This window comes from Nicotiana sylvestris, chromosome 7 (assembly GCF_000393655.2).
Source record: "Nicotiana sylvestris chromosome 7, ASM39365v2, whole genome shotgun sequence".
In the NCBI taxonomy this organism is placed as follows: Eukaryota; Viridiplantae; Streptophyta; class Magnoliopsida; order Solanales; family Solanaceae; genus Nicotiana; species Nicotiana sylvestris.
In genome coordinates, this window is record NC_091063.1 from 140,437,543 (window position 1) to 140,460,764 (window position 23,222).

General features: G+C 37.5%; 1 long non-coding RNA gene across 1 annotated transcript; it reads right to left on the reverse strand.

The window, feature by feature from the left end:
- Positions 1-5,366: 5,366 nt before the first annotated feature.
- LOC138872593 (uncharacterized) lies at positions 5,367-19,492 on the reverse strand. Its single transcript, XR_011401037.1, has 2 exons — positions 19,143-19,492; positions 5,367-5,514 (listed from the first exon to the last, which is right to left on the reverse strand). It is a non-coding gene; the product is annotated as an uncharacterized lncRNA (long non-coding RNA).
- Positions 19,493-23,222: the final 3,730 nt, after the last annotated feature.

Genomic DNA, 23,222 nt, shown 5'->3' on the forward strand with positions numbered 1-23,222 from the left:
GCCATTGGATTAATAAACTTTTACCTGACTAGACGAAAATACCCTTCTATTATAACTTATACCTACGCTTTTATTAACTTTTACATGACCGGACGATCAGCAACAGCAACAGACTGTGATCGACGAATTTCAAACTCTAGAATTGCAGAAGCTTCTCTTCCGATTTGAAACTATAGAATTCAACTTTCTCGTCCAAAAATTGACATAAATTTATAGTAAGTTAGGCTTTTGTGTGTTTCTATTGATTTTTATTTCGTTACTAGGAATTTGATTTTCTTTTTTTGAATTTCTGGATAAGGTTAAGGACATCGCGTCATGTGATAATTCTATCAAAATTGAGCACATAATGTTAAAGATTTGGTGTCCTTAACATGACCGTTGTTACTAATATTAAGGACATAGTGTCCTGATTTTTGCAAATTGAATTGAAAAAGTTAATGACACAATGTCCTTAACTTTTTTGTTGTTCTTCTGAATATTAAGGACATACTGTCATAGTTTTGCAAATTGTTTTGAAAAAGTTAAGGACACTTGGTCCTGAAGTTTGAGTTTTAAGTTAAAAAGTTAAGGACACTTGGTCCTGAACTTTGACTTACATATTCCAAAATTAAGGACACTTGGTCCTTAACTTAGAGTCACAAGTTAAAAATTTAAGGACAGGCAGTCCTTAACTTCAAGTTTCAAGTTCAAAAGTTAAGGACATTTGGTCCTTAACTTTGAATTCCAAGTTCAAAAGTTAAGGACACTTGGTCCTGAACTTTTATTTACAAGTTCAAAAGTTAAGGACACTTGGTCCTTTACTTACAGTTCCAAGTTCATAACTTAAGGATACTTGGTCCTGAAATTTAAGTTCCAAGTTCATAAGTTAAGGACACTTGGTCCTAAACTTTGAGTTCGAAGTTAAAAAGTTAAGGACACTTGGTCATGAAGTTAAGGACATTTGGTCCTTAACTTTGAATTCCAAGTTCAAAAGTTAAGGACACTTGGTCCTTAACTTGGTCTTGAACTTATAGTACTTGTTTTTAATTATACAAGGATTACTTTATAAAATATGTGCTGAGTTTCTCATTCTCTTGACTTGCAGGATGGAAACAATATGCATTATAGTTGCTTTTAATGGTAGATGGACTGAAGACTATAAGTATCTTGATCATCAAACAAAGCTTGTTCTAGTACCTAAGGCAATTCGGTTTGAAGATTTCATTAAATAGATCTTTGAAGTTATTGAATTGGATAGAGACAAGTTTGAAGTGGTGATATGGTTTGATATCAACCTTGGAACAAGCAAAGAAATGCTTGTATCCAAAGATTTAGATCTTCATACATGTATGGAGTTACTAAAAAGTCATTCACTCTTCAAGGGCTGTCGTTTCATTGTTGATATTTCAGAAAGAGTTTTTGGTTCAACAAGCACCTTTGAAGATGTCAACAGAGAAACTCAACATGACAATCAAAACAAATGGCAACAGATAATGAAAATAAATATGGTTGAAGCTCAACCAATAACTGAAGAGGTGCTTCAAACATTTGATTCTATTCAAGTAGAAGGACAAAGCATTATAGAGATTGACAACGAACAAGCTTTGGGTATTCAAGTCTTAGAGAGTGCACCGGTAATCGAAGAAGTTGCTGAAAAAACCTCTACTCAACTAACTAGACGAAGGTCAAATTTGAAAAAAAAAAAAAGAATCCCCAACTACAATATTAAGAGAAAATGCTTCGTTGGATGAAATAAAAGTGAGATCAATATTTGACAAAAAGAAGAGTATAATTAACTGTTTTTCGAATATAGCAATTAAAGGACATTTTGAATTCAAGGTTTTTAGATCAAGTCCAACAAGATATTCTTTGAAATGCAATGATGATAGGTGTGGGTGGTGTGTGCGTGCTTTCAGAATTAAAGATTCAATACTGTTCAAGATAGTAAAAATTGGGAAAAATCATGACTGCTTTGTTAACACTATGAAAGCTGATCAAAGGCATGAAATTTCAAAGTTGATTAGTGGTTACATTATCGACAATCTTCGAGATCCAAGGTTTGAAGTTACACCAGCTTTTGTCATGGCAGAAATGCAAAAATTGCATGGACTAGATATTGGGTATCACAAGGCGTGGTGTGCTATTCAATGTGCTTCTGCTTTAATAAGAGGAACTCCTGAAGAGAATTATGAATTATTGTCTTCATACTTGTATATGATGAGAAGTAAAAACCCGGGAACATATACTAACATAAAGATAGACGACAACAACAGGTAAACAATCAAAAAAGAATTTATTAGTCTGTTTTATAAACTTTAGGACATGTTGTCTTTAACCAGTTAAAAAGTTAAGGACGTGTTGTCCTTAACTTTCATGTGTGCAGTCAAAAAGTTAAGGACATTTGGTCCTTAACTTAGAATTGCAAGTTGTAAAATTAAGGACATTGTGACCTTAACTTTTGACCTTGTTAGTCTAAGTTAAGGACTCCATGTCCTTAACTTTTGAACTTTGAACTTAAAGTTAAGGACTGCAGCTCAAACCGGTCAAACCGTAATTCATATACCCAACCCGGTGGCAGAGATGTTCTTGCATCCATAATTGTAGTAACAGATTGCAACCTTGGAAGAACTTTCCTCCTTCCCGACAGATAGTCATGGCTCGGTAGATTTTAGATAAGATTAGGGGAACCACAATGTTGTTGGCTTTCTTGATTGCAACATCAATTATTCCCACGAGAACTATCTCTATATTACAATCTTTTCGCGGCCAAACTACAACAACGAAGAAGGCTGCCATAAAAGCTAAACCCCGCCTTGCCTCCCATTTGTCTTTATTTCTGGCATGGGTTAGACCAGTGTTCGACTCTTCAAAACCTCGGGGTTACCATATCGATGATACAAGAACTGAAGCGTGCAATACCCTTCAGACAAATTTCCGTCCCAAATATCCCGACTAATACTCAGCAAATCAAGAAATCTGTGGGGGGATACCGGTCTTGGTGCCAATGGATATCGACTTCTAAAGTTTCCATTAAGGCCCGCATAACTTGCAACTTCCTCCTATGTAGGTGTGAGCTCAAAGTCAGAGAAGCGGAATACATTGCGAGTCGGGTCCCAAAAAGGTATTAAAGCTTCAATTATGTCCAACATTGGCTTGATGTTACCACTGTTTCTCTACTGCCTTTTCCTAGATCATTCCACCACATGTGGAGCTGTAAGGGGATCTCTTTAAGGACTGTGAAGGGTTCAATTTCATTTGCGCTCATCCTGCACATTTATTAAGGTATTTTAGTCACTCATTTTGACTCAAAAGTGATACCATTTTTTTTCCAAAATTTTACTTTGAAAATGAAACCCAATTTTGCAGATACGGCCTTTCAACACTTCAGGGAAGAAGATTTTAAGGTTGTGCCTGCTAACCGTACAAAAATGACTAAAAGGGGATATTCTTGCAAAAACAGCCTTCCGGCGCCCTTTTTTGAGGACATTCGGCTTATTATAAGCAAGAACGACACCACCCTACTTATTGTGACAAAAAATAAAATTTTGTTGTTTTTGGGCTATTTTGCAAAAAGGGAAGTTGGACCCGATGAGGGTTGCCTACGTATCCCACATCCGGTGAGAATTAAAGTGATGTAGTTCGGGGAGGTTGGACGAAAATAAACCAACTATTTTTTAAACAGAAAATTTTCGGCAGAGTTTCAGCATATTTTTGGACACTGATTTTTCAAAACAAGTAATTACCTCTCCGAGCCCTCACATTGATTTTTTTTCCCCAACTTTTCTCCTATTATTCATAAGCCGGTCAACATGCAAATTCAAAGAAAATAAATGCACAAGTAGCAAGTAGGATGCATCAGGATGGTCTTTTCATTTTGGGTACACCTGTCCTAGACAGACCCAACCCCTGTGTTGAGTCTTCTAAGTCAAATGCACATGATGCAAACAAACGTTCCTACTATGGATCCGGCATGAGGCTTTGTTATACTAGGTTTAAGACCTGAGTTTATTGTTCTAGACCTGGCTTACTCGAGCGGACAACTCGAGTCGAGGGAGGGCAGCGTACCGGGAATACAGAAGCTTCACCGGCTTAACAACTTGTTCGAACCTCATTCTAAAGTGGGATAAGACTCTAGACAGAAGAGAAGTCACACGAAGTGCACCCTTCTCCATGATTTAGGGGACTTAGAGAGAGGAAGGGTTTCGTAGCAGTTTATATACAATTCACAAAATATCAAAGCGGTAAAAGCATTTAGCACATTAGGCTCAAACATGTAGGAAAATCATATAACAGATAAAGCCAATCATATCAGCTGTTCTAAGCTCGAATTCTTGAACCCTGAACCAGAGATTCTGGGTTCGTTCCCTAGCAGAGTCGCCAGAGCTGTCACACCTCCTTTTTACACTACTCGAAGGTAGTACAAGGGAATTTTTTCAATTTAAGTGACATTATTCGAAATGAGATTATTTATTCATTTTTATTCAGAGTCGCCACTTGGGATGGTTTTTTTTCTGGTGTCCCAAGTCACCAGTTTATTTTAAAATCCCAAATCGAGGAAATTTTGACTTTCCTTTTGAAGTCTGCGAACCAGAAATTCTGAGTAAGGAATTCTGTTAACCCGAGGGACGGTGTTAGGCACCCCCGGATTCCGTGGTTCTAGCACGGTCGCTTAAGCTATCATAATTGGCCTATTATCTGATTTTAAAACATGTTTTAGCCTATGGTATAATTTTAAATTATTAACCACTTTTAATTAATTTTAGAAAGATTCAACGTTATCTAAAACACGTCTTTGAACCACGTCACATGAAATGCACCCGCGGTCCACGACACATTTTATTTAACGTTGTTGAGATTTGGATTTGGGTCACATGAAATGCACACCCGAGTTTAAGGAAATTAATTTAAATAGCGCGCCTAAAGCAACTACGCACTTTCAAGTTTGCGAGGGCCATGGAAAATTCAACTAATGGCACACCTCGAATCTGAAGAGTTAAAATTAATTAAATGAGGGCCATGAGCTTAGGGATTTTATTTGGCATGGCGCGCCTCAATTTATGTCAAAGGGTAAGCTATTCGATGATATAAATATAACGAGACCAAGTTAAATTACTAGTTCAAGACTAATGTCAGTTCCAATTCAACTACTTTTAAATAAATGAGAACTAATCTGCTACTTTATATAAAAGAAAACATAAGAACAAGCTTGAAGGATTAAAAATTGGATTAAAGTGCATTATAGATTAAAACCTTTCCAAATATAAAGAAATTAAGAATCAGAAGAGTTTAAAACCAGTAACTTTAAAATAATAATATCATGTAGTCCTTTCGAAAAACAATCCATTTACAGCTTATCCTCAACACGATGGTGAAAGCAAAACAAGGTAGGATCATACACAACTAATTTCAAATATACATAAAAATTGTGTTAACATTTCTTCCTATTCTAAAGTCGATTCTATTTAACCCACAATTATAAATTTGGCTTTAATCTCCCACGCCTAGATTCATAACTTTGTAACGTAATTCCGTCACCTAACAAATTGACAACAAACAAATTCATAAATAGCATTATGACAGTAGTAGTCACTGACTTTCAACAACTTCCTTCCTTAAAAATTCGATCCTTCAAACAAATTATACAATTGTTTTTTTTTAAAAAAAAAAAACATCACAATACATATAATGTTACATCCCGCATTTTCGTATGTTAATGTTTCGTCGTAAGTTAATCAATGTAAGTTCGGGGATGGGATTATTTTTGAGATTTTCAGTATTATGCTATTTTAAACAAGTGATAAGTAAATTCATGAAGGTGAGAAGGGAAACAAGTCAAAGAAAATAACGTCCAAGTTGGCATGTTGGAATAAAATATGGCCCGAGCTAAAATATCCGGTATTTTATAGACTAGTGTCATACAAGGTACTACATGACCATACAAGTAAGGTGTATAAGGTATGTGAAAAGTGAGTAATATTTTAAGCAAGTGGGAATAATTCTCAATTTTGTGGGTAATTAATTAATTATCGGGTAACGGAACATTACCTAATTAGTTGGACATATATTTTGGATAAGGCATAACGCGGAAGATTTCCTTGAAAAGCCTGGTGACTCATGCATTAGTAACATGTATGTGGCATGATTTGAAGACTTGACAAAAGTCTTATAACGTGAATAAAGCACCATTTTAGGAAATGGGTCCATTATGTCTAAAAGACATAAATCACATCTCACTTTTATTAAATGTGCTTTGAAGAATTCAAATATGATTTATTCTGTCTCTTGCAAGAAAATTCCATTGCTAGACCTTGAATATGAACTACCAAGGACCAAGTCCTTAAAATCCGTTGAGGCATCACTGAGACTTGATGCCATCGCTAGTGCAGGATTCAATGTTTCACGAACCAAAATGGCCAGTTTGATTAGTAATGGAGATGTTCGTGTCAATTGGACAACCGTGACAAAAGAAATACTACCATTAAGACGGGAGATATCATATCAGTTAGTGGAGAAGGCAGACTTAAGGTCCAACGTGAAATGCTAAGTCAAAGACAGCCCGGTACAATCTTTTCAAGAATATCATACGGATTCTTCCCTACTTCGGTCCTTCGTTATATGTTTTCGCAAAAGAGAATCGGTGCAGGTATGTTAAGGTTATTCCTTCTTTCTTTTGGCATGATCCATACGATATGAACGAAATGTGCAAATGCACAAATTCCAAAAGTGACTCATAGAAGTAATAGAAATATCTATGTTCTTTAATTTACAGGTATCATAATATTTTATCATCTGTTCATAGGTCTTAGAAAAATCGAAAGTTGAAAGGATGTTACTTTATGGTATTGCTCAAGGGGCAAAATGGTCTTATGACATTCTGAATGATTTTATTGATGTACTTTTCATGCATTGCATCCACGTGCATTGACCCATGACCAGATGGCGTTATATACGCGTATATATGTAAATATATGTATATGGGATATGGGAAAAGGTTATGGCGTTATATACGCACCACCACCTGATCAGCTGGTACATGATGATGATGTTGCCCACAGTGGCTGAAACATGATTCAAACGGCGTTATATACGCATATATGGGTATGTATTCAAATGGCGTTATATACGCATATATATGTATGTATTCAAACGGCGTTATATACGCGTATATATATATATATGGGATATGGGAAAGGTTATGGCGTTATATACGCACCACCACCTGATCAGCTGGTATACGATGATGATTTTGCCCACAGTGGCCGATATGATATGATGGGATGCCCTCAGAGGCTGATGATGTTATGAAACATATACCTATGCACGACATGACATTCATACGCATATGCATGACGCTGAAAGTAATTTATGATTTACAAAGTTATTCAGACTTACGGGTTGAGTCATGTACTCCATATGTCTTCCATGTCTCCTATGTATTTATTTATGTGTCTTACATACTCGGTACATTATTCGTACTGACGTCCATTTTGCCTGGGGATGATGCGTTTCATGCCCGCAGGTCCTGATAGACAGGTCGAGAGCCCTCCAAGTAGGCCATCAGCTCAGCGGAAGATGTTAGTGCGCTCCATTTGCTTTGGAGTTGCGTATTTGGTTAGTATGATTTAGACGTCTATTGGTTGGTATGGCGGGACTCTGTCCCGACCTTTGTGGCACTTATGTACTCTTAGAGGCTTGTAAACATATGTCGTGTACGTGAAAGATTGTAAGGCCCTGCCGGCCTATGTTTTGAGTTTATAAATGATTATGCTAGTCTATTAGGCCATATTTCACATGTATATGATGATGTAATAAGAAAGGTACATTACGTTGGTACTCGGTCAAGTAAGGTACCGGGTGCCCGTCGCGGCCCATCGGTTTGGGTCGTGACAAAAGTGGTATCAGAGCAGTTTTGTCCTAGGGAGTCTACAAGTCGTGTCTAGTAGAGTCTTGTTTATGGGTGTGTCGTGCACCACACTTATAAGCAGGAGGCTACAGGGCATTTAGGATTGTCACTCTTTCTTCTTACTTTAGATCGTGTGGTAGAGCTCACTTATAAGAATCCAAGTTCTGAAATTCTATTTTATTCGTAATAAGACGATGCATGCTTCCCGAAAGAAGGTTGGAAAGAGAGGTTGTTGTGGAAAAGCTGAGTCAGAGGAATTGGAATCTTGTATGATGCCTATGATAAGTAAATGTGAGGTCTTTAGCAGATCATGGGTGTACTGAAAGGTACAAGCTTCCTGATAAGAAGCCTTAAGGCAATAATGTCTATCCATCTTTATGATGAAAGACAATGAGAGATTAAAAAGATAAATACAAGTTTCAACAAGCAAAAGAAGTAAAATGAATAAGGGTACGAGGCGACCAGTTAATGAAGGTTAACAGCGTTTACATTTGAGGCAGAGGAATATAAGTTTTTTGAGTTATATTCAACAGTAACAAAGGTATGTACAATTGGTCACACCCATTTTAGTTATGCTCTGTGGGAAAAACATGTATAGTTAAGAGAAGGATGGGATATCAAGATCTGGCTGGGGTTAGAGTAACCCAAATTGGTAAATGGATTACTTTCATTTGTTGGCATTTCCGAAGGATATTACAAATGTGCCAATAGATCTTCTTGTGAGAAACCCAGATGGTGCACCCTAGAATATTACGATTAAATGTGAATACTAGCATTCAGAAGATAGGCAGTGAAAGCTTGGATGGGATAAATATTACCTTAAGTGTGGCTCTCATCCCTAGTAGAGCGAGGATGTTGAGCAACCCAAAGAGCCATTGGATGGAGCATAGGGAAGCTAAAAGCGAAAGAATGTCATATTGAAGTTTTCACAAGAAAAGGGGTATGCAGAAATATTAGCAGAGTAATGAGAAGGGAGATAAGGAAGCATTATGAACAAGGTGTGATACATGGATGAAAATGGTAGAGTGTTATAGAACCTATAGTCAAATGAAGGAAGAGACGAAAGGCGATGGTTCTTAAGACAACGAAAGAGTATAGGCCATAAGGTTATATCCTCATTTCGAGAAATAAGTCCGTGACTCCAACGCGACTACCAGAGGGGAGAGTTAATCCCCAGAGTAACAGAAATCAGTATGGACTGGTAACCAAGATAAACTAAATATGAATTAGGGACTGAATGATCAGAAAGCACTTGTCATCATGGGAATTTCAAATTTTGTTCCGGCGGTAATAGAATGGACCACAGGAGAAGATCCATGATGAATTCAGAGAATGGTATTCAGGGAGACGCTTCCCTAGAGCAAGCAATGTGAGCAAAGTTAAGCTTAAGAGACTGCATGTGCCAGTTACGCTAAGTGTCACCCTAGCGAGTAACGGAATTTGTCATCCTTGGTATAGAAGGATTGCCGCAAAGCGAGTCAGGATCATTGATGTTGAGAAACGACATCAAAGATGAAGAGGTAAAACATCTATAGGTAGATTCTCGTGGCTTCAACTATGGAATAGTAAAGGAAGAATGCGATAAATGAAAGAGGAATGAGATGACACTTATTCAAATCTTACAGATACGCTACGATTCAAGAATATTGTGCGAGCATGATGTCAAGGAGAGGAAGTAAAGGTTCCTGCCCGAGCTGTTATTAATAAATAAGGAGCCAGTGAGAGACGTAAGTTAAAACAAAGGAAATAATCCAAGAAGGATTATGAGGAATATTAATATGAGAGTGGGCCAACGAGTAGTTAGTAATTGGTCAGGAAGATCCCAATTATGGCTAAACAGGAGGTTACAGACGAGTAATCAGATCGTGTAAAATAAACATTATAGAACCCAACGTGGAGAATTCAGCCTCGAAGAATATCATTATAATACTTGAGATATATTCAAACAAGAGTCGGGGTAGTTAAAGGTACTGTATGAGTTTTACGGAGATAAAAGAAAGTGCCACTAGGAAGGTGGTCAAAATATCAGTTCAGAAGCAACCATACAAGCACAAGGGCATGGAAGTAAGCAATTACGGATGATTATAGGCAAGTAAGGACATCAAAAAGGTCCGTAATAAGCTCACAGCTTTACGAGAGTCAAAGGTTCTCCCTAAGTACTACAACGAAAGGCTAGATGAAGAGATAAGAAAGAAGGCTTCAACCTAAGCACAACGACCTAAAGAGGAAATGGTTGTGTAACAACAATCTCGCAACAACATTGTAAGCATTCCATAGGAAAATGGCACCTACCGTGGCTAATGAACGGGAAGTAAGAATTAAAAGTAATATTCGAGATCATATGAGTTGTATGAAAACTATGGCAAGTGTAGGCACTAAGATAAGCTAAGTATGGACGCAACAAGGGGCAGAAAGACCAGGAAAAGTAATAGCTTACGTTGAAAGAAAGCTAAGACGGAACGAAAGAATTATTCGATTAATGATCTAGAGTTAGTACGTTATGGATACACTCAAGATTTTAGAGCATTATCAAGGCAGTATATTTGTTGACAATCATACAGCCTAGAAGACTCCGGTATAAGTTAAAACAAAGAATTAAGCCCAGGGAATAGACAAAGGATTGAATTATTAGAAGATTGTATCAAGGATATTCCATAACGCCCATGAAAGGCTAAGGTAATAACTGATGTCATGAGCCACAGATCGGAAGATAGCTTAAGCCTACGTAAAGGATGATTAGAAGGAACAGGAAACTAAAGAATTACATTACCTAAGTAAATCAGGAGTTTGGTTAAACGGACCTATGCGATGAGATTTAGCAATATTCGTAAATCCAACAAAATATCGAGCAGAGGACTTCAATATACCTATAGAGGCCTAGAAAGGCATCCTTTTAAGCCTTGTATATACAAAGTAAGGCCTACAGATTGACTAAAAGATAAAAGGAAAAAGGAAAGATAAATCTCATAAGTACACTTACAAAGCCAGGGTCATACAGGCTGCATGACAGGAGGTAACATCAGTTGCAAGATTAGGAAGATTTCGAACACAAATCATGATATGAGCAAAAAGACTAAATGGGGGAATACCCTAGACTTTGGATTTATTCACAGAGCAACTGATTAAATGGCAAGAAGAGTATTAAGGTATTCACAAGAGCTATAAGTTACGAAAATGATAAGAGCACCAGTCAACATTTGAGGACGAATGTTCCAAAGGGGGGAATGATGTTACATCCCGCATTTTTGTATGTTAATGTTTCGTCGTAAGTTAATCAATGTAAGTTCGGGGATGGGATTATTTTTGAGATTTTCAGTATTATGCTATTTTAAACAAGTGATAAGTAAATTCATGAAGGTGAGAAGGGAAGCAAGTCAAAGAAAATAACGTCCAAGTTGGCATGTTGGAATAAAATATGGCCCGAGCTAAAATATCCGGTATTTTATAGACTAGTGTCATACAAGGTACTACATGACCATGCAAGTAAGGTGTATAAGGTATGTGAAAAGTGAGTAATATTTTAAGAAAGTGAGAATAATTCTCAATTTTGTGGGTAATTAATTAATTACCGGGTAACGAAACATTACCTAATTAGTTGGACATATATTTTGGATAAGGCATAACGCGGAAGATTTCCTTGAAAAGCCTGGTGACTCATGCATTAGTAACATGTATGTAGCATGATTTGAAGACTTGACAAAAGTCTTATAACGGTAATAAAGCACCATTATAGGAAATGGGTCCATTATGTCTAAAAGACATAAATCACATCTCACTTTTATTAAATGTGCTTTGAAGAATTCAAATATGATTTATTCTGTCTCTTGCAAGAAGATTTCATTGCTAGCCCTTGAATATGAACCACCAAGGACCAAGTCCTTAAAATCCGTTGAGGCATCACTGAGACTTGATGCCATCGCTAGTGCAGGATTCAATGTTTCACGAACCAAAATGGCCAGTTTGATTAGTAATGGAGATGTTCGTGTCAATTGGACAACCGTGACAAAAGAAATACTACCATTAAGACGGGAGATATCATATCAGTTAGTGGAGAAGGCAGACTTAAGGTCCAACGTGAAATGCTAAGTCAAAGACAGCCCGGTACAATCTTTTCAAGAATATCATACGGATTCTTCCCTACTTCGGTCCTTCGTTATATGTTTTCGCAAAAGAGAATCGGTGCAGGTATGTTAAGGTTATTCCTTCTTTCTTTTGGCATGATCCATACGATATGAACGAAATGTGCAAATGCACAAATTCCAAAAGTGACTCATAGAAGTAATAGAAATATCTATGTTCTTTAATTTACAGGTATCATAATATTTTATCATCTGTTCATAGGTCTTAGAAAAATCGAAAGTTGAAAGGATGTTACTTTATGATATTGCTCAAGGGGCAAAATGGTCTTATGACATTCTGAATGATTTTATTGATGTACTTTTCATGCATTGCATCCACGTGCATTGACCCATGACCAGATGGCGTTATATACGCGTATATATGTAAATATATGTATATGGGATATGGGAAAAGGTTATGGCGTTATATACGCACCACCACCTGATCAGCTGGTACATGATGATGATGTTGCCCACAGTGGCTGAAACATGATTCAAACGGCGTTATATACGCATATATGGGTATGTATTCAAATGGCGTTATATACGCATATATATGTATGTATTCAAACGGCGTTATATACGCGTATATATATATATATGGGATATGGGAAAGGTTATGGCGTTATATACGCACCACCACCTGATCAGCTGGTATATGATGATGATTTTGCCCACAGTGGCCGATATGATATGATGGGATGCCCTCAGAGGCTGATGATGTTATGAAACATATACCTACGCACGACATGACATTCATACGCATATGCATGACGTTGAAAGTAATTTATGATTTACAAAGTTATTCAGACTTACGGGTTGAGTCATGTACTCCATATGTCTTCCATGTCTCCTATGTATTTATTTATGTGTCTTACATACTCGGTACATTATTCGTACTGACGTCCATTTTGCCTGGGGATGCTGCGTTTCATGCCCGCAGGTCCTGATAGACAGGTCGAGAGCCCTCCAAGTAGGCCATCAGCTCAGCGGAAGATGTTAGTGCGCTCCATTTGCTTTGGAGTTGCGTATTTGGTTAGTATGATTTAGACGTCTATTGGTTGGTATGGCGGGACTCTGTCCCGACCTTTGTGGCACTTATGTACTCTTAGAGGCTTGTAAACATATGTCGTGTACGTGAAAGATTGTAAGGCCCTGCCGGCCTATGTTTTGAGTTTATAAATGATTATGCTAGTCTATTAGGCCATATTTCACATGTATATGATGATGTAATAAGAAAGGTACATTACGTTGGTACTCGGTCAAGTAAGGTACCGGGTGCCCGTCGCGGCCCATCGGTTTGGGTCGTGACAAAAGTGGTATCAGAGCAGTTTTGTCCTAGGGAGTCTACAAGTCGTGTCTAGTAGAGTCTTGTTTATGGGTGTGTCGTGCACCACACTTATAAGCAGGAGGCTACAGGGCATTTAGGATTGTCACTCTTTCTTCTTACTTTAGATCGTGTGGTAGAGCTCACTTATAAGAATCCAAGTTCTGAAATTCTATTTTATTCGTAATAAGACGATGCATGCTTCCCGAAAGAAGGTTGGAAAGAGAGGTTGTTGTGGAAAAGCTGAGTCAGAGGAATTGGAATCTTGTATGATGCCTATGATAAGTAAATGTGAGGTCTTTAGCAGATCATGGGTGTACTGAAAGGTACAAGCTTCCTGATAAGAAGCCTTAAGGCAATAATGTCTATCCATCTTTATGATGAAAGACAATGAGAGATTAAAAAGATAAATACAAGTTTCAACAAGCAAAAGAAGTAAAATGAATAAGGGTACGAGGCGACCAGTTAATGAAGGTTAACAGCGTTTATATTTGAGGCAGAGGAACATAAGTTTTTTGAGTTATATTCAACAGTAACAAAGGTATGTACAATTGGTCACACCCATTTTAGTTATGCTCTGTGGGGAAAACATGTATAGTTAAGAGAAGGATGGGATATCAAGATCTGGCTGGGGTTAGAGTAACCCAAATTGGTAAATGGATTACTTTCATTTGTTGGCATTTCCGAAGGATATTACAAATGTGCCAATAGATCTTCTTGTGAGAAACCCAGATGGTGCACCCTAGAATATTACGATTAAATGTGAATACTAGCATTCAGAAGATAGGCAGTGAAAGCTTGGATGGGATAAATATTACCTTAAGTGTGGCTCTCATCCCTAGTAGAGCGAGGATGTTGAGCAACCCAAAGAGCCATTGGATGGAGCATAGGGAAGCTAAAAGCGAAAGAATGTCATATTGAAGTTTTCACAAGAAAAGGGGTATGCAGAAATATTAGCAGAGTAATGAGAAGGGAGATAAGGAAGCATTATGAACAAGGTGTGATACATGGATGAAAATGGTAGAGTGTTATAGAACCTATAGTCAAATGAAGGAAGAGACGAAAGGCGATGGGTCTTAAGACAACGAAAGAGTATAGGCCATAAGGTTATATCCTCATTTCGAGAAATAAGTCCGTGACTCCAACGCGACTACCAGAGGGGAGAGTTAATCCCCAGAGTAACAGAAATCAGTATGGACTGGTAACCAAGATAAACTAAATATGAATTAGGGACTGAATGATCAGAAAGCACTTGTCATCATGGAAATTTCAAATTTTGTTCCGGCGGTAATAGAATGGACCACAGGAGAAGATCCATGATGAATTCAGAGAATGGTATTCAGGGAGACGCTTCCCTAGAGCAAGCAATGTGAGCAAAGTTAAGCTTAAGAGACTGCATGTGCCAGTTACGCTAAGTGTCACCCTAGCGAGTAACGGAATTTGTCATCCTTGGTATAGAAGGATTGCCGCAAAGCGAGTCAGGATCATTGATGTTGAGAAACGACATCAAAGATGAAGAGGTAAAACATCTATAGGTAGATTCTCGTGGCTTCAACTATGGAATAGTAAAGGAAGAATGCGATAAATGAAAGAGGAATGAGATGACACTTATTCAAATCTTACAGATACGCTACGATTCAAGAATATTGTGCGAGCATGATGTCAAGGAGAGGAAGTAAAGGTTCCTGCCCGAGCTGTTATTAATAAATAAGGAGCCAGTGAGAGACGTAAGTTAAAACAAAGGAAATAATCCAAGAAGGATTATGAGGAATATTAATATGAGAGTGGGCCAACGAGTAGTTAGTAATTGGTCAGGAAGATCCCAGTTATGGCTAAACAGGAGGTTACAGACGAGTCATCAGATCGTGTAAAATAAACATTATAGAACCCAACGTGGAGAATTCAGCCTCGAAGAATATCATTATAATACTTGAGATATATTCAAACAAGAGTCGGGGTAGTTAAAGGTACTGTATGAGTTTTACGGAGATAAAAGAAAGTGCCACTAGGAAGGTGGTCAAAATATCAATTCAGAAGCAACCATACAAGCACAAGGGCATGGAAGTAAGCAATTACGGATGATTATAGGCAAGTAAGGACATCAAAAAGGTCCGTAATAAGCTCACAGCTTTACGAGAGTCAAAGGTTCTCCCTAAGTACTACAACGAAAGGCTAGCTGAAGAGATAAGAAAGAAGGCTTCAACCTAAGCACAACGACCTAAAGAGGAAATGGTTGTGTAACAACAATCTTGCAACAACATTGTAAGCATTCCATAGGAAAATGGCACCTACCGTGGCTAATGAACGGGAAGTAAGAATTAAAAGTAATATTCGAGATCATATGAGTTGTATGAAAACTATGGCAAGTGTAGGCACTAAGATAAGCTAAGTATGGACGCAACAAGGGGCAGAAAGACCAGGAAAAGTAATAGCTTACGTTGAAAGAAAGCTAAGACGGAACGAAAGAATTACTCGATTAATGATCTAGAGTTAGTACGTTATGGATACACTCAAGATTTTAGAGCATTATCAAGGCAGTATATTTGTTGACAATCATACAGCCTAGAAGACTCCGGTATAAGTTAAAACAAAGAATTAAGCCCAGGGAATAGACAAAGGATTGAATTATTAGAAGATTGTATCAAGGATATTCCATAACGCCCATGAAAGGCTAAGGTAATAACTGATGTCATGAGCCACAGATCGGAAGATAGCTTAAGCCTACGTAAAGGATGATTAGAAGGAACAGGAAACTAAAGAATTACATTACCTAAGTAAATCAGGAGTTTGGTTAAACGGACCTATGCGATGAGATTTAGCAATATTCGTAAATCCAACAAAATATCGAGCAGAGGACTTCAATATACCTATAGAGGCCTAGAGAGGCATCCTTTTAAGCCTTGTATATACAAAGTAAGGCCTACAGATTGACTAAAAGATAAAAGGAAAAAGGAAAGATAAATCTCATAAGTACACTTACAAAGCCAGGGTCATACAGGCTGCATGACAGGAGGCAACATCAGTTGCAAGATTAGGAAGATTTCGAACACAAATCATGATATGAGCAAAAAGACTAAATGGGGGAATACCCTAGACTTTGGATTTATTCACAGAGCAACTGATTAAATGGCAAGAAGAGTATTAAGGTATTCACAAGAGCTATAAGTTACGAAAATGATAAGAGCACCAGTCAACATTCGAGGACGAATGTTCCAAAGGGGGGAATGATGTTACATCCCGCATTTTTGTATGTTAATGTTTCGTCGTAAGTTAATCAATGTAAGTTCGGGGATGGGATTATTTTTGAGATTTTCAGTATTATGCTATTTTAAACAAGTGATAAGTAAATTCATGAAGGTGAGAAGGGAAGCAAGTCAAAGAAAATAACGTCCAAGTTGGCATGTTGGAATAAAATATGGCCCGAGCTAAAATATCCGGTATTTTATAGACTAGTGTCATACAAGGTACTACATGACCATGCAAGTAAGGTGTATAAGGTATGTGAAAAGTGAGTAATATTTTAAGAAAGTGAGAATAATTCTCAATTTTGTGGGTAATTAATTAATTACCGGGTAACGAAACATTACCTAATTAGTTGGACATATATTTTGGATAAGGCATAACGCGGAAGATTTCCTTGAAAAGCCTGGTGACTCATGCATTAGTAACATGTATGTAGCATGATTTGAAGACTTGACAAAAGTCTTATAACGGTAATAAAGCACCATTATAGGAAATGGGTCCATTATGTCTAAAAGACATAAATCACATCTCACTTTTATTAAATGTGCTTTGAAGAATTCAAATATGATTTATTCTGTCTCTTGCAAGAAGATTCCATTGCTAGCCCTTGAATATGAACCACCAAGGACCAAGTCCTTAAAATCCGTTGAGGCATCACTGAGACTTGATGCCATCGCTAGTGCAGGATTCAATGTTTCACGAACCAAAATGGCAAGTTTGATTAGTAATGGAGATGTTCGTGTCAATTGGACAACCGTGACAAAAGCAATACTACCATTAAGACGGGAGATATCATATCAGTTAGTGGAGAAGGTAGACTTAAGGTCCAACGTGAAATGCTAAGTCAAAGACAGCCCGGTACAATCTTTTCAAGAATACCATACGGATTCTTCCCTACTTCGGTCCTTCGTTATATGTTTTCACAAAAGAGAATCGGTGCAGGTATGTTAAGGTTATCCCTTCTTTCTTTTGGCATAATCCATACGATATGAACGAAATGTGCAAATGCACTAATTCCAAAAGTGACTCTACTCATAGAAGTAATAGAAATATCTATGTTCTTTAATTTCCAGGTGTCATAATATTTTATCATCTGTTCATGGGTCTCAGAAAAATAGAAAGTTGAAAGGATGTTACTTTATGATATTGCTCAAGGGGCAAAATGGTCTTATGACATTCTGAATGATTTTATTGATGTACTTTTTATGCATTGCATCCACGTGCATTGACCCATGATCAGATGGCGTTATATACGCGTATATATGTAAATATATGTACATGGGATATGGGAAAAGGTTATGGTGTTATATACGCACCACCACCTAATCAGCTGGTACATGATGATGATGATGTTGCCCACAGTGGCTGAAATATGATTCAAACGGCGTTATATACGCATATATGGGTATGTATTCAAATGGCGTTATATACGCATATAAATGTATGTATTCAAACGGCGTTATATACGCGTATATATATATATATATATGGGATATGGGAAAGGTTATGGCGTTATATACGCACCACCACCTGATCAGCTGGTATACGATGATGATTTTGCCCACAGTGGCCGATATGATATGATGGGATGCCCTCAGAGGCTGATGATGTTATGAAACATATACCTACGCACGACATGACATTTATACGCATATGCATGATGCTGAAAGTAATTTATGATTTACAAAGTTATTCAGACTTACGGGTTGAGTCATGTACTCCATATGTCTTCCATGTCTCCTATGTATTTATTTATGTGTCTTACATACTCGGTACATTATTCGTACTAACGTCCCTTTTGCCTGGGGACGCTGCGTTTCATGCCCACAGGTCCTGATAGATAGGTCGAGAGCCCTCCAAGTAGGCCATCAGCTCAGCGGAAGATGTTGGTGCGCTCCATTTACTTTGGAGTTGCGTATTTGGTTAGTATGATATAGACGTCTATTGGTTGGTATGGCGGGACATTGTCCCGACCTTTGTGACACTTATGTACTCTTAGAGGCTTGTAAACATATGTCGTGTACGTGAAAGATTGTACGGTCCTGCCGGCCTATGTTTTGAGTTTATAAATGATTATGTTAGTCTATTAGGTCATATGTCACATATATATGATGATGTAATAAGAAAGGTACATTACGTTGGTACTCGATCAAGTAAGGTACCAGGTGCCCGTCGCGGCCCATCGGTTTGGATCGTGACATATAATTCCCATCCGAATTAAATTAAAGCTAGAAGAACACTTCCAGAATCAGATTAAAAGGTGAGAAAGACAAAACCAACATTATTAGCTTCAGCGTAAATCAACTCTATGTAAACACCGAGAATCAACCAAAACAAATAAGCACAAATCCAAAACAAGTAGTATTTCGAGTTCCAATAAACTGAGCAGACCGATTCAAGTCTATCAAATGAAGTGCTAGAGCTATTAAATTCCAAATACCAAACAGATCCAAACATGACGTTGGATTCCAAATACATATCAATTTCAGAAAATTACAGTGACCATTTCAAATGTTGTACCATTTTTACCATTATTTGTCAATGGTAAGACCAAGAGAAGGAACTTACATACCTCAAAAAGAACGAAGAAGAACTCAACAGACCAGCAGCACAACAGCGAAAATCAACACCCAAAAAAAAGCCTTGAACTCGACTTCCACAGCTTGCACAAACCAAAAAAAGAAGAAGTCGGGTCTTGAAATCGATTTTCCGTCAATGTTCCTTTAGAAATTCAGATTCTGCTTTCATTTGTTTTCATTCAAGCTTTGGTGACTTTTCGTCTTCATTTTCAAATAGGGGTGTATGTGAAGAAGAAGAGGACATGGGTCAGATTCATCTGATATTTTGAGAAGAAGATGGAAGTTGCGCTATTTTTTTTTTCTCTCTCTTACGCTGCTGCTGCTCTATTTTTGGGGTCTGATCGATATCTCCCTAGCTGATTAGGCTTACCCCTATTATATAGGTCTAGGTCTAAATGTGTATTTTGCAAATTAGTCCCTAGATCTTTTGTGTATTAGGTCCCTACGTTTTTGAGAAAGCTGTTAAGGGTATTGGGCTCAGAAAATGGGCTTGGGAATTATGGGCTAGGTCCAAATTCAAATTAAACTCTTTTCTAATTTTCTTTCTCCTTTTTTCGTTTCTTTAATTAATTAAAATCCTAAATTAATCTATTTTTGTAGAAATTAAAATTCTTTATTTTTTTAACATTAAAACAACTAATCAACTTAAAACTAAAGAAAAATGCTAATTTTAAAGACTAAAAGATAAATATGTAAAAATGACAATTTTTTAGGATTTTCTATGATTTAAAAATGTTAAAAATGCATGAAATACAAATAAATAAAGAAAAATTCCTAAAATTAATAAAAATTATTTTTGGTCTATTTTTTAGGAGTTATTTTTATGTAAGACAAAAATCACGTGCTCACAGATGTCATTGGACCAATTGAGCCAGCGGTATCAAATGGGCACAAGTTTATTCTAGTAGCCATTGATTATTTCACTAAGTGGGTTGAAGTTATGACTTTCAAATCTATGACCAAGAAGACAGTGGTCGATTTTGTTCATTCAAACCTCATTTGCCGGTTCGAAATCCCCAAGTTAATCATCACAGACAATGGTGTTAATCTTAACAGCCATTTGATGAAAGAAGTATGCCAACAGTTCAAGATTATGCATCGAAATTCCACTCCGTATCGCCCCAAGGCAAATGGAGTTGTTGGGGCGTCTAACAAGAACATAAGGAAGATACTTCGAAAGATGGTGGAAGGCTCTAGGCAATGGCATGAAAAGTTACCTTTTGCTTTGCTGGGTTACCGCACTACTGTTCGCACTTTAGTAGGTGCAACTCCTTATTTGTTGGTATATGGTACTGAAGCAGTTATACCCGCGGAAGTTGAAATTCCATCCCTTTAGATTATTGCTGAAGTTAAAATTGATGATGATGAGTGGGTCAAAACCCGTTTGGAGCAGTTAAGTCTGATCGATGAGAAAATACTGGAGGCACTATGTCATGGTCAATTGTACTAGAAGAGGATGACAAGAACATACAACAAGAAGATACGTCCCCGAAAATTTGAAGTGGGTCAGCAAGTGTTGAAACGCATCCTTCCACATCAAGCTGAAGCTAAAGGAAAGTTCGCCCCAAATTGGCAGGGGCCATTCATTGCAACAAGAGTGTTGTCTAATGGTGCTTTGTATTTAACAGATATAGAAGGCAAATGTGTAGATATAGCTATCAATTCTAATGCACTCAAAAGATATTATGTATGATTTCTTTGGTTTGTCTAATTGTGTTGTTTGTACTTGACATGTTTTGAAGATTGGAATGACGAAGGCACTTTATTCTGCTATCTAAATACTTTATCCTTTGTTACCCATTTTGAGCCTTATTTATTTTCTTTCATACCCCTCTTTTGGAATCAGAAGCAGAGTTTAGAAATATAGATACAGAAAATATAAATAAAAAAGGAGAAAAGAGGAAAAAGAGAAGAGAAAAGAGAAAGAGAAAAATGAAAAGAAAGTAAAGCGAAAGAAAGAAAAGAAAAGAAAAGAAAAAAAGAAAATTAACAAAAACAAAACAATTCCTATGTCTTGAACTACGTTCGACCTGATTTCTTTTAAGGATACATAGGCAGCCTCACGGTTCGGTCCCATCAAAACAAAAATCCAAAATTCCCCAGACTCGAAGAAAATGGGGCAGAAGTTGTGGTTTTGCAAAAGATCTGATTCCAAAAGTTGTAATTTTGAACCCTGTTTATTTTTAATTATTTTTAAGATGGCATGCCGCCTTTTCTTTCTAACCCCGTCCAAAAGCTCGTACCCCAGTCCAAAGAAAGTCCTTCCAATCATTATTTGAAATATGCTAAGTCAAGTAAGTTAGAGGTATGATTCACGTCATGGGTAACACTTTTGTTCAGGAGCACAAGGAAAAATGAATAAATGAGAGAGTCTTATTGGTGAAAACCCTCACGGGCACCGTAAGGCGATGGAAAGTTGAGAGAAAACTAAAATGAGAGAGTCTTATTGATGAAAACCCTCGAGGGAACGTAAGGCGATTGTGAGTTGATAGATGAACAAATGAGAGAGGTTTGTTGGTAAAAACCTGTTAGGGCACTACGAGCCGAATGAGGCTCGTGACTTTGTAGAGAGATTGGATTATGGAAAATCCCGATTTTCGAAGTATGAAGATGGGGCACAAAATGAAATATGATTAGGTGAACAGTTTGGGGTAATTAATCCAAAATGCATGTCATGATCATTGGAGCCAGCTGCTTCACTCAGATAAGTCTCTTTTTCACTCTTCCTCAAATAGTCATCTCTGTCTAAAATTTCCTCTTCGTCTTTGTTTCTCGAGGTCACTTTGCTTCATTTTATTTTGGGTGTACTTCTCTAAGTCTTTTCAATGTTAGCCTTGTTAAGCAAGCAATAAATGATTTCAAAGCTTATTAACAACTTTCAATTGCACAAAGCAAAGAAATAGCATGATTCAAAATGAGAAATAAGGTGTTAGTGGGAGTTCAAGTGGTTTCGTGAACTTTGAGGAAGTATAGAGGTTCAAGTTGGCGAGACAGAAATGTAAAACAGCAAGATAAGTGTGAGGCACTCGGGTCATTCAGGGTTCTGTGGTTGAGGTTCGATCAGAAGGTCAAACAATTCTTTGCCAGCCTAAGGCAGCTAATCGGAACAAAGCATGGCAGTGGAAAGGCCACCTTCAGCAAGAATGACGCAAACTAACCACCACATTTTCAAACTGATAAGATTTTCTTTGATTGAAACAAGGGACAAAAATTTCATGTTCTGGAGGAACCCTCCGCGAGGAAAGCGTGCGCCAGGTAGGTTCAACCGTAAGTTCTCAAGGCCCTCATGGATAATGAGATTTAATTTCAAGTTTTCAGGACCCTCCTAGATAATGGGATGCAATTTTAAGTTATCAGGACCCTCCTGGATAATGAGATTTAGTTTTAAGTGTTAAGACCTTCATAAATAATAAAATTTATCGTAAGTTTTACCTTCAGGAAGTAGAATTTAGCTTTGAAGTTTTCACTCTTAAGATGAGATTTAATTTTAAATTTTTTAGGGCCCTCCTGGATAATGAGATTCAACTTTTAAATTCTTATAGCTCTCTTGGATAACAGGATTCGATTAACACTCACAGATGTTCCTGGTACCAAACTGGGGCAAAAATGTTTCTTTTGTTTTGTTTGTTTTGTCACAATCAGGCACCCATCTAAAGAACAAGGGAATTCATTTCAAGTTTAAGTTGCGGGCGCCCACCTGGAAAACAAGGGAATTCATTTCCAGTTTAAGGTCAGCATCAGGCGCCCACCTGGAGAATAAGGGAATTCATTTCAAGTTTAAGATGCAGGCGCCCACCTGGAGAATAAAGGAATTCATTTCAAGTTTAAGATGCAGGCGCCCACCTGGAGAACAAGGGAATTCATTTCAAGTTTAAGTTGCAGGAGCCCACCTGGAGAACAAGGGAATTCATTTCAAGTTTAAGATGCAGGCGCCCACCTGAAGAACAAGGGAATTCATTTCAAGTTTAAGTTGCAGGCGCCCACCTGAAAAACAAGGGAATTCATTTCCAGTTTAAGTTGCAGGCACCAACCTGGAGAACAAGGGAATTCGTTTCAAGTCAAGTAGCAGGCAC